Raw genomic sequence first — 17,687 nt, 5'->3', positions numbered from 1 at the left:
CCTCCTCCGAGCCTTCCTCAAAGGAGTCGCCCCAAGTGAGTTCAAACTCTTTTGGCCTGTGTCTTCTTTATATTTGTGATTATTAACACTCGGCACCCATTTTTTGTAGGCGGGCACTTCTAAACCCTCCTCCTCCCACCAACCGGACTCAAAAGTTCGGAAACTGACAGGTGGGAGTACGCCTGGTTCGACCAGAAAATAGACGGCTGACAAGCAGCCAATCACCCCCCAATCTGGGGGAAAAACTACTCAAGTCCCTAGCCGGCCCCCAAGAGGTACAATCCGGCCTCTTGCTTTGTTGATTTATTTCTTCACTTTACTTCATCTTGCTGATGGTTCACTTTTTGATACAGGCGGTCATCAGGGACTGGACTTGGTCGAACTGGCCAAGTCCATGGTGAGAGTTGTCCCTCTTGAGGAGAGGGACGCGGTCCAGGGAGTCGGCACCCTGGACCTCGAAGGTATAATGGGTCTCCTTTCTGAGGTACGCTTTGTATTTGTCATTGTTTATCAGGACGCCTGATTTTTGTTCTAAGTATCTGACGCCTATTTTCTTCTATAGTCCCTGCTCCGAGTAAATGGCCTTCGCAAACCAATCGTGCGAAGAACAAAGAGGTAAAGGCTGCTAAAGCCATGGCCGCCTCTGACTATGACAAGGCAATGTTTCAAATTGCCCAAAATGAAATTTTGACAACTGATATTCTTTATTATCAGGCGCAGGCCACTTCGGCGGTCCGCACTGAGTTGGAGGCGGCCAAGAAGAAAAATACGGAGCTAGAGGCCACCATCCGTACCCTCCGGGAGCAGCAGGATCCACTCAAGCATACTGCGCACCTTAACGAGTCCTAGCTGAAATTAGTGGATAACCTTAAAGGACAGCTGAAGGTCTAGGAGGCGGCCCTCACCAAAGAGCTGACAGCCAAGGCTGAAACTGAAAAGATGGAGTTGGTTAGGTCTATGATGGAGGACCTAGCCAAAATCCAGAAAATGACCTGGTCCCGCCTCTTCCCAAAGGCCAATTATGCCTCATGGGAGAAGAAATTCAAAGCTTGTACAGAAGAGTACAATCGAAGAATTATGGAGGCGGTGGATGCGGCAGATGAAGCGCAGGCGGTCAGCGAGAAGGAAGAGGAGGTGGTCGCCATCGACCCATTGGAGGTGGAAGTGCACAAGGATCCGGCCCTCGAAGGCGAATCAACTATGAAGGATGCTTCGAAGGACCAAGCGCCCACAGTTGACATCGACCAGGCGGCCGTTAATACCGATGCCCCTCCCAATGCTTAAGCTTTTATTTTTCAACTTTTTTTTCTCGGCCTGCGTGCCGTTTATTATTCTCTTTACCCGGCCAGGGGGCCGGGGTACTGAATATTTTGCCGGTCTTCATGGTCGGCTGTTTATATCAATTTGGCGACCATCTTTTTGGTCGTCTTTGCTTATCCAGGTTTCGAATTTTGCTTTACTTTTTCGAATTTTTGCTAAGTGTCGAGGATCTTTCGTGTCATACCGACTGTTTTGTATGGCCGATAGTTGCGAACAAGTACAATGTGATGGCTGCCTATGCCCCTAGACGACTGGTTGTCTTAGTTCCAAGTTAGACAATCAGTCGGCCATTTATCCAGTCGGACCCCAACATATTTTGGTGAATACGTTAGGTTTGCTTAACTTAAGAAAGGAAAGTAGAACAAGTTCTTGAGTTCTTGTTTGCTAAAAAGCAGTCGAACTGTGAACCAATTTTTCAAACATGTCTGTTTTGAAGAGAAAACATCTTAGCAGGGTTAGGGTGCGAGAGCTCTGGTTCACCTTTAAGCAGGCAGACTCGTCATACCTTTTGAATCCTGGCCAAGTATGAGAGTGATTATGGGTAATTTTGGAGGTTACTCACTCGTCATGTTTATGCTTGAGTAGTAGAGGCACCAAACGCCGTAGGCCGGCTAGTCCCCTTGATTCACCAATTTTGTTGGTTATTTACTCAAGATGCGATAACCCAGTAAAAACAAGGGTTTGAATGCTCCTATTTAAGAAACAGGCGGTCTATTCAAAAACCTTTTAGATTTCGAACCAAGTTTTAGGGAGTGACTATAAGTTAACATTAATGTTACTTAGTCGCCGTCACTTCTATTTGAGTAGTAGAGGTACCAGGCGGCGGAGGCCGGCTGGACCCCTTGATTCGCCAATGTTTGTTGGCTATTAACTCAAAGGGTACCGGTTGTACTTATCCCAAGTAATACAGTCGGTTATTCGACGCAGATGTTAACTGCTTACACTCGTTGGATCAGTGATAGAGTTATCTTTGTCTCAAAAATGGCTACGTGGTTGTCTTTGTGGACAGTTGTATAGGTGCCGTGTAACTAGTTTATAGAACAATGTTCCACTCAAAAGGGAGCTGCTCTCTACGACGAATTTCATCCAGATGGATGCCGCCGGAAGCCTGCTATGATGTTGGGACAGGTCGGATTTCTTTTTTTTTTTTTTTTTTTTTTTTAAAGTTAGATCAGTTGGTTGGGCGCCTGGTCTGATCATTTCGGCCATAAGCCTTAGGTAGTTCTTGTTGAACGAAGTATGGGAGAGTAGCCGGTTGTATAGATACAGGCGGCATGCCCCTCTTTATCGAATGCGGATTTAGAAATATGGAGAGTAGCCGACTGTTTTACCAGTAGGCATGCCCCTCTTGGTACAAAATAGATTAAGTGAAATAGCAAACTTTTATTATTAGCTCTCGGCTATTTACATCATTCAAAAATAATACTTTTTGAGATTATCTACATTCCAAGTTCGAAGCAAGGATTGGCCGTCTGGTGTTTCCAGGCGGTAGGTACCGTCTCGAACTTCTTCATAAATTCGGTAAGGTCCCTCCCAATTGGGAGTTAGCTTGCCCGACTCATTAGCCCTACCGACTGCTTCCATTTTTCTTAGCACAAAGTCACCCACTTTGAGTGGACGCCTATGTACTCTTTTGTTATATGATCTTGTCATTCTCAGGCGGTAAATTTCATGGCGTAGGGCTGCATTACCCCTTCTTTCTGGAAGTGAGTCCAATGCCAGGCGCATGGACTCCCAGTTCGCCTCTTCGTCATAAAGCATTACTCGAAGAGTCGGTTCGTAGTGTTCAATTGGAAGAACAGCTTCTGCACCATAGGTTAGGAGGAATGGAGTTTCTCCAGTCGATCCTTTTTCAGTCGTCCTAATGGCCTAGAGAACATGTGGTAGTTCATCTGCCCATAAGCCGCCTGCTAGTTCAATCTTCTTCTTAAGACCGTCTGAGATGATTTTGTTGAAAGCTTCTACTTGGACGTTTGCTTGAGGACGGCCGATTGATGCAAAGTAGTGTGAGATGCCTTGGTCTCCCAACCAATTTTTGAGAACAGGCGTCTCAAATTGGGGACCATTATCAAAAACCATAGACATGGGCACCCCAAACCGAGTGATGACATTTTTCCATATGAAGGAAATCACATCTTTCGTCTTGATTCCTTTAACAGCCTCTGCCTCTGCCCATTTAGTAAAGTAGTCGACTGCAACAAGTATGCACTTCTTGCCGCCTGTAGCAGGCGTATAGGCACCCAGGATATCCATGCCCCACTTAGCAAACGGTAGTGGGCTATGGATGGTAGTGAGATCAGTAGCCGGACGGTGAATTAATTTGCCGAACCTTTGACACTTGTCACATTTTTTCACCAATTCCATGGCGTCTGCTTCTAAGGTAGGCTAGAAGTAACCCTGTCGCCTTGCTCGTTGAGCAAGTGACCTGCCACCTATATGGGAGGCGCAGTATCTAGAGTGCAGATCCTCTAAGACCACTCGTCCTTTTTCTGGGGTAACACATTTCAAGAAGGGTTGAAGGTACCCTCTCTTGTGGAGTTCCCCTTTTATCATCTCAAAATTGGATGCTCGCTTTTTCAGTGAGGCCGCTTGGTGATGATCATTTGGCAAGGTGCCGTTTGTTAGGTATGCCCTGATTGGATCCATCCAGGTTGAACTTCGATCTAGAATTCCAACAGGGTCTTCCTCAATACTTCTTTTCTCCATAACCTCCTAGAAGACGGTTCTTGGAGCATCACATGAGGCCGAGAATGCCAACTTTGAAAGAGCATCCGCCTGGTTGTTTTCTGATCTTGGTACTTGAGTCAGGTGAAAATATTCAAGGGATCCGACTGCTTGCCGTACCGCCTGTAAATACTTGATCATGGCCGGGTGAGTTGCTTCGTATTCGCCATGGTACTGACTCACTATCAATTGTGAATCAGAACAGGCGTCTATCTTTCTTGCCCCAGCCGCCTTGCACATGCGGATACCGGCTAGTAAAGCTTCATATTCTGCCTCATTGTTTGAGGCTTGAAAGTTGAAACGTAAAGCATACTCATATCTGTCGCCCTCTGGCAACTGACATATGACGCCTGCTCCACAACCATTTGAGGTGGAACTCCCGTCCACATAAACCTTCCAGACTTGTTCTGGAATTTGAGAATCAGAGGGCCGAGTCATTTCTACAATAAAGTCAGCAAAGGCTTGCCCCTTTACTGCTTTCCTGTGCTCGAATGCGATTTCCATGCTCTGAATCTTTATTGCCCATTTGATCATTCGTCCTGACGACTCCATGGTTGTCAGTGGCCGCTTGATCGGTTGATCTGTATACACAACGACTGCATGCGCCAAGAAGTAAGGCTTCAATTTTTTAACGGCCATGAAGAGAGCAAGACCGAATTTCTCCACTAAGGGATACCTCAACTCGGCATTTTTCAACACATGGCTGACAAAGTAGACCGGTAGCTGGCAGCCGTCTCTTTCAGCAAGGAGGACGGCACTTAGAGCATGGTCGGATACTGCCAGATACATGTAAAGCACCTCTTTGGGCAAGGGACTGACCAGTCTTGGCAAGGAATGCAAGTGAACTTTCAGTTTTTGGAAGGCCGCCTCAGCATCCGGCCCTCATTCAAACCTTGCCTTCTTCTTTATTTCCTGAAAAAAGTAAAGGCATTTGTCACCTGACCGGCTGAGAAATCTTCCCAAGGCCGCCAGACAACCTGTTAACTTCTGAACCTCTCAGACGATGCGAGGCGACTGCATGTCAATGACCGCCTGCACTTTCTCAGGGTTCGCCTTTATGCCTCTCTGATTGATGAGGAATCCGAGAAACTTCCCAGACTCAACCCCAAAAACACATTTCTTAGGATTGAGCATGACACGGTGCCGCCTGAGTGTGGTGAATGTTTCTCGGAGGTCCGCCAAATGGTCTGTCTGAAGCTTGGACTTAACAATCATATCATCTATGTATGCCTCGACATTCCTCCCAATTTGATTAAAGAAGACCGTATTTATCATTCTTTGGAAGGTAGCCGGGGCGTTCTTCAAACCAAACGGCATGACCGTGTAGCAGTATAGCCCTTAATCAGTGACGAAGGTCGTCTTCTCCTGATCTTTCTTCCACAAAGGAATCTGATGGAAGCCAGAGTAGGCGTCCATGAAGCTCATTAAAGCATGGCCGGCTGTTGAGTCGACTAGACTGTCAATTTTGGGCAAAGGATAGCTATCTTTGGGGCACGCTTTGTTTAAGTCAGCGTAGCCCATACACATTCGCCAGGTACCATTCGGCTTCTTTACAAGTACCACATTTGCAACCCAGTCCGGGAAATTACATTGCTGAATGAACCCTGCATCAAGCAGCTTTTTAACCTCGGCGGCTGCTGCCTGACTTCTTTCTTCGCCATGGTTCCGCTTCTTTTGTCTGACAGGCTTCTTTTTCAAATCCACAGCCAATTTATGTACCGCTAGGTCAGGGCTGATGCCTGGCATTTCATGAACTTCGAATGCAAAGATGTCTTTGAACTCCTTCAAAAGTTGGTGAAAATCTTTACCCAAAATTTCAAGAGCAGTCGTCCCAACTTTGACTGTTTGGTTAGGACGTGAGTCATCCAGCACGACATCCGTATGCTCACCATCTGGCTGAGGGCGGAATTCATCCGACCGCTCCTCTGCCAGTGATTGCTATCTTTTTTCCTTTCTCTCGGCCCCCAATTGGGCAGCCTTCCTTTTCTTGCCGCCTGCTTTTTGAGCAGGCGCATCCTCCTTGAGTTTAAGGTCAGTTTTTTTCACCACTTGGGCCAGTAGCCACCACAGTGGGTTTGATATCCGAGAGGTAGCACTCTCGAGCCATCTTCTGATCTCCCCTTAGGGAGCCGACTGTTCCATCATCCTTCTCAAATTTGAGCAGCATAAGAGAGGGGATAATGACAGCTTTAGAGTTGTTCAGGGTGGGTCGTCCCAGGATCATGTTATAGGCCGAGAGTTCCTCAACCACTAAGAACCGAACCACCATGTGACGGCCCTCCCCTTTCTCACCCAGGCGGATGGGTAGATCCACTCGCCCTACTGGGTGTACGACTCCTCCTCCAAACCCTACTAAAGGGTGGGATATCGGATGTATGCAATCAGTCTTGTACTTGAGCTTTGCCAAGCACTTGCTACTGATAAGATCAGAGGAGCTACCGGTATCTATGAGGATCCGGCCAACTCTTTGGTTGGCCACCTTGCACTCAATTACAATGGGGTCATCATGCGGCCCCTTAACCCCTCCCAGATCTTCTTTTGTGATGACAATCTCTGGGAATGAACTCTTGGCGGTCCGTTCTTGGTGAACAGAATTAACATCTAGCCGCCTAATATTGTCTTTGTTGCCCCTAATAGTGGGGCCGCCTCCTGAGAAGCCGCCTGCAATAGTGTAGACGACTGCATCATCTGTATCAGAGCTGTCGGCCGACTGATGATTCTTTTTGGCCGACTGCTTGTTCTTTGAGGAAGTGTTCCCCTTGGACTTCTTGACATAGGAGTCAAGGTCGCCTTGTTCAGCCAGGCGGTCCAGGTAGCGCATGAGGCTAATACATTTGTTGGTTTCATGACCAACGTCTTCATGATAATGACAGAATTTGTCTTGGTTTCGATTGCTTGCAGAACCTTTCATGGGGGTCGGCTTCTCGATTGAGATCCGGCTCTTGATTTCTTTAAGGATAGCTTAGCTATCCTTGTTGAACGCATACTTCGGAGAGTATGGTTTGAACTCTTTCTTCTTTTTCTGGGCCGGCTGTTTAGAGGAGTCGACCGCCCAGACTTCTTTTCTCTTTTTCTCATCTTTATTAGCCGACTGCTTTGGTCGACTTTCTTTTTTGTCGGACCTCCGTCCGTCCGACTGCTTTCCAGTATTGCAGAAATCAGTCGCCTGTATATAGGCTTCTGCTTCAATCAAAGCTTCTTGGAGAGTCGCAACCCTCTTTCGAACCAGGTCAAACTTGAAGGTCGACCCATCCTTGAGACCTCTGAAAAAATCAGTGTAGGCTACCTCATCCGGCAACCCTTGAATCTGTATCCTCATCAGGTTGAACTGCTTGATATAGGAACGGAGTCCTTCCTTCTCACCCTGCTGAACGGTCCCTAAATCAAGGGTCGTCTTCTTTGCAGGGATGTTCATAGCAAAGTTGGAGGTGAACAAGTAAGCAAGCGTCCTGAAATTATTCACACAACCAGTCGGTAGGTTGCCGAACCATTGTTGGGCGATCCGTTTAAGAGTTGCTGGCAAACACTTACACCAAGTGGGATCATCCAACCCTTGGAGGTACATTAGGTTGGTGAATGCCATCAAATGGTCTTCAGGGCTAGTAGTGCCATCATAGGCGTCTACCAGCTCATTCTTAACTTTGGCCGGCTGGGCGGCCTCTATAATTTCCTTGGAGAAGGCGGATGGCTGTTCTCCAAGTCTTAGCAACCGTAGTTGCCAGTCCAAAGGTTGGACATTTTTTGCCGCATGTCCTCCAAACAGAGGTGGCTGCAAGAAGTATTGTTGTTGCGGTATGTATGGCATGTTTGGTACCACCTGCTCTTTATGAAATCCAGACCGACGGGAGGTACCGCCTGTCTGACTCTCATAGTTTGATTGAGTATACCTCATAGAGGTATTGTGCAGACTATCTTGGAAGTCAGAAGTGGAGGCCGACTCTGACAGTCGGTCATTCTTCTTCTGCTCTAGCAATAGCCGAGCATCTGAGTAGGTTCTCTTCGACCCATCCGCTTGTATATGACGAATGGGCTTCCTCTTCCCTAGTGAGGGAAAATGATATTTTGTTAAGTCGATCACAGTTAGGGTGGGGGGTCGCCTCTCGACCTTGAACATGCTTCCTTCTTCCTGAATGAGAAGGTTTTCTGGCCGACTGCTCCTTAGAGAGAGCAGGCGTCTTTTTATTGATTAACTCTTGGATCTCTCCTTTGAACCCCCTCATGAAGGTCATGAGTTCGTTTCTTGTAATAGGAGCGGATCCTTCAGCCTCTTGTTGCTGATCAGGCGGTGTGCAGGCTGGATTGCTGGGTCCAGCTTGATAATCTACCTGTTCTTTCCTTTTAGTGTGACGAGTGCGTCGGGCCCTTAGGGTCCCGTCTGAGGCCGTGTGTGTTTCGACCTCAATCTCATTCTCAATATCGTGGTCTGAGTAAACTTGAGGGTCATCCTCTGGACGCCTCTCTTTCGGATTCGATACAGACTTAGTTGCCATCTCAAAAGTACTCTCCCACAGATGGCGCCAAAATGTTTCGGGGTTTTCTGATGTCCTGCGGGAGAGTTACAACTCCGAGACTAGAACCGAGCGCCTGTACCTGCAAAACAACGGAGACTCCAGGTGGTAGGAGCTCCGCCTCCGACGGTCAAGTTAGTACTTGTTTAAGGAGTAATTAATGCGGAAAAAAGGTGTAATGTATTCTCTAGGTGAGAGTAATTAATTGGTGTAATCCCCTTTAATGAGGGTTAATGATCATATTTATATGCCTTGGGATGCGTGCCAAATGCTAGGTTTAGGTTAACCTAGGGCTGACTGGGCTTCTTCCAAGGATTGGGCCTAGGTGGCCGTTTTGCCTGGTTAGCATAGAGGAGGACACGTGTCGTGTCGTAACTGGTCCATGGTGGACAGATCAATGCTTGACACGTGGCAGGCTCTTATTGGCCCATGTGGCGGACACATGGCGGAACCTGATTGGTCCACTTGTCAGATGGTGATTGGTAGGGAAAATAAATCCCCTAATCAAATTGCTTACCGGTAAACCCCAAATATGTGGTTGTGGAGGTTGTGTGGTTAAAAAGGTGGGTGGTTGGTGTTTGAGGAGAGAGAGAAAAAACGTAAGGGTGAATAATAGGTAAGGGTTTAGTAAGTTTGCTTTTAGGTTAATACTACTCGTAGTAGCTAAGATGGTACGGTCAACGTCAATATTAATATGTCAGGCTAATTAAGAGCCATGACTTTCAAAAGGCCGAAACAAATGGGAATTATACGTTAATATTAATATGATTACAAATCTTACTAAACCATGATAACTAGCTATTATATATTGTTACAATCTGAGGGATTTTTGTGGAGAACTTGGAAGTAGATGATGTATAATAAACTATATACAAGTCTTACTAAAAGCATGATAAATCACCTATATGTTATGGGTCCAGCCCAATTGAAGTAAAATGTATCTTGTTTTGGTCCATTTACTTGGTCCATTTTTAATTACATTTTACTAGCTTGAATTAAGTCCAATTTAGGGACTTGATTTGTGGGTTCTTCTAGAAGATTTAGTTGGGAAATATTGTGGTAAACAAGCGACCAAGTGAGGCAGCTAGTAGCAGTGCATACACACACAAAAATAGAGAGAGAGAGAGTTTGTGCTCTTTTTGAAGAGTTTCCAACTTTGGAGTTTTTCTGGGCAACCTTCAAAAACTGGTTGTTGCCAGAGTTTTCACCGTTGGATCGTGCTCAAATTTTGGAAGCTTATTTCTGACATCAAGGAATTCGTTTTGGACAGTTGGGTCGTCGTTTTGAGAACTGGTTTGATCGTAGTCGTCTCTGGATAGAACTCCTGTCTTTTGGGTTGAATTCTACTCTTTTGCTCTCTAATTTTCGATCTTTTATTGTTTGTTGTTGTTTCTGGGTTTTGAATTGTTGTGAATTATATTGGGTTCATTTTCTCCTCAATTTTATTATCAATAAGAGAATATCAAGGGCGGACTCCTCAAGAGGTCCCGTGGTTTTTATCCTTCACATCGAAGGGGTTTTCCACGTATAATTTGTGTGTGTTGCTTGCATTTTATTACGCCTATATTATTGATGCCTTGTGAGTGAAATATTGTTTTCCATATTTCATATTCTTGTTGTGTGATAATTTGGGTTGATTGGTTTGGATATTTGGTTGGTTGTCTTGAGTTGGTGATTTTGTGAGTGTCGTAGTGACCTCCTCCGATCCTTACAACTTGGTATCAGAGCCGTGATTAATATAATCACATTATGGAGTCGAGTAGTAGTAGCTCGATGGTTAAATTAACATCAACTAATTATTCAATTTGGAGACCTATGATGAAAGACTTGTTATATATATTGCAAGGACTTGTTTGACCCAATTGAATCTGTCACTAATCCAGATGGTAGTGTTTTCAAACCATATAAACCGGATAAATTGGAAGTTAAAGATTGGGAAAAGTTGAAAAGAAAGACTTTGGGGACGATTAGGAAATGGATTGATATTAGCATATTCAACCATGTGTCACAAGAGTCCGACCCTTATAGATTGTGGAAGAAGTTGGAAGGTCTTTATGAAAGGAAGACTGCTCATAATAAAGCTTCATTGATTAAAAGACTTGTTAATTTGAAATTGAAAAGTGGAAAGTCTATTTCTAAGTATTTTAATGACTTTTAGGATATTATTAGCAAGTTGACTACTATGAACGTTGTTCTTGATGATGAGTTGCAAGCTTTGTTCTTGTTGAGTTCTTTGCTAGATAGTTGGGAGACCTTGGTTGTGACTATTAGTAACGCTGCTCCGGATGGTGTGCTATCTATGAATGTGATTAAAGATAGCATGTTTAATAAAGAAATCAGAAGAAAGGAGATGGGAGTTGATAATTCACATGCTCTTGTTGATGAGAACAAAGGAAGAAGCAAGAGTAAGGGTCCCAAAGGTCATAATAACTCAAGGAACAGGTCCAAATCCAGTGATGGGAGAAATGTGAATACATGCAACTATTGCAAGAAACCTGGCCATATCAAGAATTATTGTTTTCGCTTCAAAAGGGAACAAAGACAAAAGAATGACAATTCATAAAAGGAGGGAGATGATAAAAATACCGCAGCAATCGCTTCGAAAAGTGATGATGAGGTCACTTTGATATGTGCAACTAGTGATTGTCATAATGTTGATGATCCAAACACAAAGTGGTTAGTAGATACAAGTAAAACATTTGATTCCTGTTGATAAAACTGTTTCTATTGACCCTTAGCGCTTCCTTTTCCAGGAAGTATACTAGAAAGCAAGCCAAGTTGGAGTTAGTACACGCACTCCGATGTTTGTGGTCCCATTGAAGTTGAATCTCTTGGTGGCAATAGCTATTTTGTCACTTTCATCGATGATGCTACTCGAAGAACTTGGGTGTATATGTTGAAGACAAAAAGCCAAGTGTTCGAGGTCTTTTAGAAATTTCATTCCATGGTAGAAAGGGAGATAGAAAGAAAGGTGAAGCGTCTTCGAACTGACAATGGTGGTGAGTATACTTCGAAAGAGTTCAAGTATTATTGCTCACAACATGGCATAAGACATGAGAAGGCAGAGCCCTGTATACCACAACACAATGGAGTTGCAGAAAGGATGAACAAAACCATTGTTGAGAAAGTGAGATGTATGCTTAGAATGTCTGATCTTCCTAAGACATTCTGGGCGGAAGCAGTTCAGTGTGCCGTGTATTATATCAACCGTTCTCCATCAGTTCTTCTTGATCTTGACATTCCTGATAGAGCATGGAAGGGGTGTGATCCTTCATATTCACACTTGAGAGTCTTTGGATGCAAGGCATTCATGCATGTGCCGAAAGATCAAAGATTAAAATTTGATTCCAAGACTAACCCATGTGTTTTTGTTGGCTATGGAGATGAAGAGTATGGTTTCAAACCATATGATCCTGAAAAGAAGAAGGTTGTGAGAAGCAGAGCTGTAGTATTCTTTGAGCATGAAAAGGGTGCAGATCTTCTAAATACAAGGTATACTTCTACTTCAGAATTGTCTTTTGTAACTACTAATGATGTTTCTTCTCCTACACCTCCTGTAAATCAGCTAGAAAATGAGAATGTTGAGGATAATCATGAAGATGTTGGTGAGGTACAACCTGATGGTGATGTACCAGTTCATGATGATGATGGTGTTCATGAGGATGATATGGTGTTGATCTTGATGAGTCTTCATCAGATGAGGAAGGAGTATGAGTCTTCATCAGATGAGGAAGAAGTACATGATGAAGAGGTTCATGAGCAGGGGGGAGCAACCTACCCCTCAAGTTGAGGATACGCAAGTTAGAAGGTCAACCAGAGAGCGCAGGCCTTCAACTAAGTACCCAAGCTCAGAGTTCATTCTACTCACCGAGGATGGAGAGCTAGAAAATTATCAAGAAGTGTTGTCTCTTGAAGAGAAAGATTTGTGGCTCAATGCAATACTTCTCTCAATTTTCTCATTCAATTCTCTCTGCAAATTCACCTAACTCCATAAATTCTGACCCGGTCTTCAAATTTAGATCCTAAATTGTAGATTAAAACCCTAAATTAGTTTAAGTTGAGAGAAAAATTTGCTCCTGTGTAACTGGGGTTTAACTTGAAGGTTGTTTGCGAAAATCACCATTGTTGGGCGTCTGCTGGGGACCACGTGCTGAGTTCATTGACCTGACAATTGCTTGCTGTCAATGGCGACGTCAGAGGTTAGCAATTTAGTTCCTTGTCTTTAATTTTGTAAGTTGTTGGTTGGTGATGGTAGAATTGCAATTTTGTTGAAAGTTAGGGTTTAATTTGTACTTTGTTGAATTATTTAATACATTTCAACTATTGTTTAATTGTTGGTTAATTGTTTAAGTATAGATGTTGGTAGGACAGTGATGTAGGGTATATGTTTATTGCTGCTATGTATGTATGTTTGGTTTAAAAAAGTCTTCATTTTTTCCTAAATCTCCTTATTTTGCTATTACATGCACAGATTGCTGGTCCTGTTCAATTATTTGATGTTAAGGTTAGGTTAGGGGGTGTGTTTGTGAACAAAAAAATAAGGGGGAAGACTTTCTGTGGCTATGAGGGTGGCTGGGAATATTGGAGGTATAAGTGTAAATTGAGTGAAATGTCAGTGGACTTGCTGAGGGAATCTTGTATTTGGGGGTTTGTGAAGCTAGACTTACATGTGCCAGACTCATGGAATATTTGGTACAAACAAAAGGGCAAGACTTGGTCAAATGGTAAAAAAGAAATTTTGAGTGAAGATGATGTAAAGGGCTTTTTGGAGACAAAGACAAAGAATGGGTTTGTTGTAGTGTATTGTACTAGCCAAGTACCCAGTATTGTACAACCCACCCAAAACAGAAAAACCAAAGCTGATAAGCCCACTGAACTTAGGAGAAGCCCTAGGTTTAAGCTGAATGTGGAAAATACAGATAAGGTTGTAGATCAGACTAAAGAGGGAGGTCCATATGAGACTGTGACAGGGAAGAAATCATCAAGGAAGAGATTATTCTCTGAGAGTGTTAAAGGGAAGAAGAAGCAAGGGGAACAGGAAGGTAGTTCTGGGAGAAATACAGTGAAGGGAAAGGGAAAGTGTACAACCAAGGGTAGGAGGAAGAAGAAGACAGGGAGGGAGGTTGAGTTGGAAACAGAAGCTGGATCTGGCTCCTCCAGCTCTGATTGTTATGACACTGACCCTGATTGGGATATAGGGGAAGAGAAGGGGTTAGATGAGGATGCTGAACTTGAAGAAAATGTGAACAACACTATTCAGAACATAATTCAAGAGGTCAACCTAAGTTTGGAGTTTGTGAAAGATAAGAGAGAGGATGAGTTGCAGAACAAGGAGTTGATCATTGAAAGTGAATTGTTGAGCAAAGAAGTTTTTTTGCAGAGAGAGTTTAGTTCTGATTCAGAGGAGTTGGATAGCCCTAAGTGTTCTGATGATGAAGAAGACAAGTACCCATGGTTTCATGCCTCAACAGACTTCAAGAAACCAATAGTCTTGGTGAAAGGACAGAAGTTTATCAACAGTAAACTGCTTAGGAGAGCATTGAGGGTTCATGCAGTTGAGAATAGATATGAATATTGGTACTTGCACAATGACAGCAACAAGTCAACCATCCACTGCAGGAGGAGATGTCACTGTAAATGGAATGTAAAAAAGTGTAGGCTGCCTAAGTGTACTTGTGTTGGAGGGAGGAGATGCCATTTTAAGGTGGTTGCTAGGAGATCTGTCAACCAAGATTTTTGGCAGATTAAGAATGTGAATCTTAAGCATAGGTGTGTAAGGGTAAAAAGCAATCTCAATCTTACTGCTGAATTTCTAGCTGAGAAGTACATTGAGGATTGGAGAAGTGATCCAGGGTGGAAGCTAAAGGGATTCATTAGGAGGGTGTTAACTGATCTTGGCATAGAAATTAATTATAGCAAATCTTGGATGTCAAGGGCAAGAGCAAAGCTAATGATCTATGGTTCAGCAGCACAACAGTATGCCAGAGTTTGGGACTATGGAAAGGCTCTCATGAAGTATAACCCTGGGACACAATGTAATGTTGTTATTGATGGGATTGAGAAACCTGAGCCCCCATTATTCCTTAGGATGTTTGTTTGCCTAGCTCCTTTGGCAAAGGGGTTTTTGTCTGGTTGTAGACCCTTAATAGGGGTTGATGGATGTCATCTCAAGGGTCCATACCCAGGGCAGATACTTGTTGCAGTAGGGAAGGATGGCAACAACAATATTTATCCCATTGCATGGGCTACCTGTGAAATAGAGAACACAGAGACATGGGTGTGGTTCCTAGAGAGCCTAATGAAGTCCTTAAAAGATGAAAATGAAGGGCTTGGGTTCACCTTTATGTCAGACAGACAAAAGGTGATGAATTACTTACTACTAATATATTATTTTTCAACCTAACATACATTCTTTTTTATGTAATGCATTACTTTTGATTTTAAAACAGGGGTTGTTAGAAGCTTTCCAGCAGGTAGTCCCTAATGCAGACACAAGGTATTGTGTTAGACACATTTGGGCCAACTTCAAGTTGCAGTTTAGTGGAGCAACATTCAAAGAGCTATTTTGGGCAGCAGCCAGGGCTACAACACAGGTATACATTCACCTCAAATTGGCTATCTGTGACTGTCTGTGACTGTGAGTGTGTGAGTGAATCAGTGACTGTCTGTGAGTGTGAGTCAATAACTGAATGAGTAACTGTCACTGTCTTGTGAGTGTGAGTGAATCTTTGTGATTGTGACTGAATCTATGTGACTGTGTGTGGCTGTTTGTTTAGCTGAATCTGTTTATGTAGGTGTGTGTGTAAGTGTGGTTGTAAATGTGTTCTTGTCCTTTTTGTAGTTTGATTTTGAAGTGGCAATGGAGTCAATAAGGTTCTTGTCTGAGGATGCATTTGAATACCTAGCTGACATCCCAGCTGAGCATTGGTCTAGACATGCTTTTAGTTCATTCCCAAAGTCAAACATGTTGCTTAACAATGTTTGTGAGACTTTCAATGCTGTGATCAAAGAAGCTAGGGATAAGCCCATATTGACTCAGATGGAGTGGCTTAGGAGGTATATGATGAAAAGAAACAATGATAAATGGGAAAGTTATGAAAAAATGGAGGGAAAAGTAGTTCCATATGTAAGAAAGGCATTCCAAAGGATAGAACCAGCAGCTAGGCATTGCATTGTGCAAGTATCTAGAGGTGACACTTATGAAGTAGAGCTTAATTCTGACATAGTTAAAGTGGACCTAAGCAAAGGTACTTGCACTTGCTATCATTGGGAGCTAACTGGTATCCCTTGTGTCCATGCATATGCATGCATCATGGACAAAAGGGCAGACCCTGAAAAGTATGTGGACAGTGCTTACTTTGTGTCCACATACATGTTAGCATACAGGTATGAGGTTGCACCTATGCCTGGTCCAAACCATTGGGATAAGGTGAAGCTAAGGGAGCCACTACCACCAGCCATCAAAGTACAGCCTGGGAGGCCTAAGAGTAAGAAAAGAAAGCTGGAACAGGGAGAAATTGTGGGGCAGAGCCAGCAAGAAGAGAAACCAGTCAAGAGAAGGGCAACATGTAAGAATTGTGGCCAGCTTGGACACTATGCTAAGACCTGCAACAACCCATCAGTGACACCAGTGGTTGTATCATCCCCTAAGAAAGAAGGTGGTAGACCACATTTGAATACTGAGTGGGTGAATGACCAAAGGAAGATGAAAGCAGAAAGGGCATCAAGAAAGGTGATTTAAAGTTAATTTATGCTAATTGTAGTGTAGGTTTTAAGTTTTTTAGCACTAAACGTTTTTTTTTTTCAGAGTGCTGTTAGTGGTACACCTGGACCACATAGTATAGCCAGGAAGAAGTTACCCCAGGAAGAGCATAGAAAGAAGCAGCAGCAGAGTGGTCAACAGCAGAGTCAGCATCAAAGTGAGCACCAGACTCAACAGCAGACTCAGCAGAGCCAGGTTTCAACTACAACAGCTGCCACAGCCTATGCACAAGATTCAGAAGCACCAAGAAGCAAGTTGCACACTATTAGAATGACTAGGGAATAGAGTACTTTGAAACAATCTTAGTTGAACAATGAAAAGTTTTTTTTTTTAAAAAATCTTAGTATTTGAACAATGTTAAGTCTTTTTTTAAGTAGTTGAACAATGATGACTGCCTTTGTTTCAATCTTTTGGATACTGTTTTGAATTGGTGAATGACTAGTTGTTGATTGCATTGGCAAGATAATTATTTTGAATTTTGTTAATACTTTTTGTTGTTTTATTTCAATGATTATGTGATTGTGTCATTGATGCCAAAATACAAACAACTCATGCCAAAATTGATACCAAAATAACTTGTTTCATTGATACCAAAATAACTTGTTTCATTCATACTACATACAAATAACACCACAAATCATCATTTTAATCAGCACACCTCCCACTCAAACCAACTTATTAAGTACAACACTACCTAAAACTAATAACGCTAAACACATAAGAACTACAATAACCAAAAGCTTGCTGTCAGAACCACCATTGTTGTGGAGCATCTTCTTCCTGTCACCATTTAGGGCCTTGCATTTCAATGTCAGAGTATCCACCTCATTGAGCAAGCATCTTCTTTGGGCAGTGAGATCATCAACCTGAACTTTGAGTGTGTTCACTTCACCCTTCATCAACTTTTTGTCAAGCACCAACTGGTTAATCACCTCTCTCTGCCACTCAGTCCCTTCACTATCAACCCATTCAAAACACTTACACCCCCTAGTTTCAGTGTTAGGGTCATAGAACTTGCAAGCCTTGAATTTCCTGCCTGGGTTAGAAGTAGTCCATGATGTCAACTTTGCAAAAGGCAAGCCACAATTGCATTTCTTCTGGTTTGTGGGAGATGTGTTATTCCAAGACATTATCAGACCTAAAATGAGCATAAAACAAGTCAGTTAAATCAACAATAACAACAACCAACCAAGTACACAACACTGCTTACTCACACCTATTCACTGTGGTGGTTGGCCACCATAATCAGGATAACCAGGGGGTGGCCAAGTCCCATTTTGCTTCATCCTGTACTCAAGTATACAGTCAGCCAAGAAACCAGGCTCATCTGTGCTTCCAACATGTATGGTGTAAAACTCCTGATTAGGTAATCT

This window comes from Chenopodium quinoa, unplaced genomic scaffold, assembly GCF_001683475.1.
Source record: "Chenopodium quinoa cultivar QQ74 unplaced genomic scaffold, ASM168347v1, whole genome shotgun sequence".
Lineage (NCBI taxonomy): Eukaryota > Viridiplantae > Streptophyta > Magnoliopsida > Caryophyllales > Amaranthaceae > Chenopodium > Chenopodium quinoa.
This window is presented reverse-complemented; position numbering follows the sequence as displayed.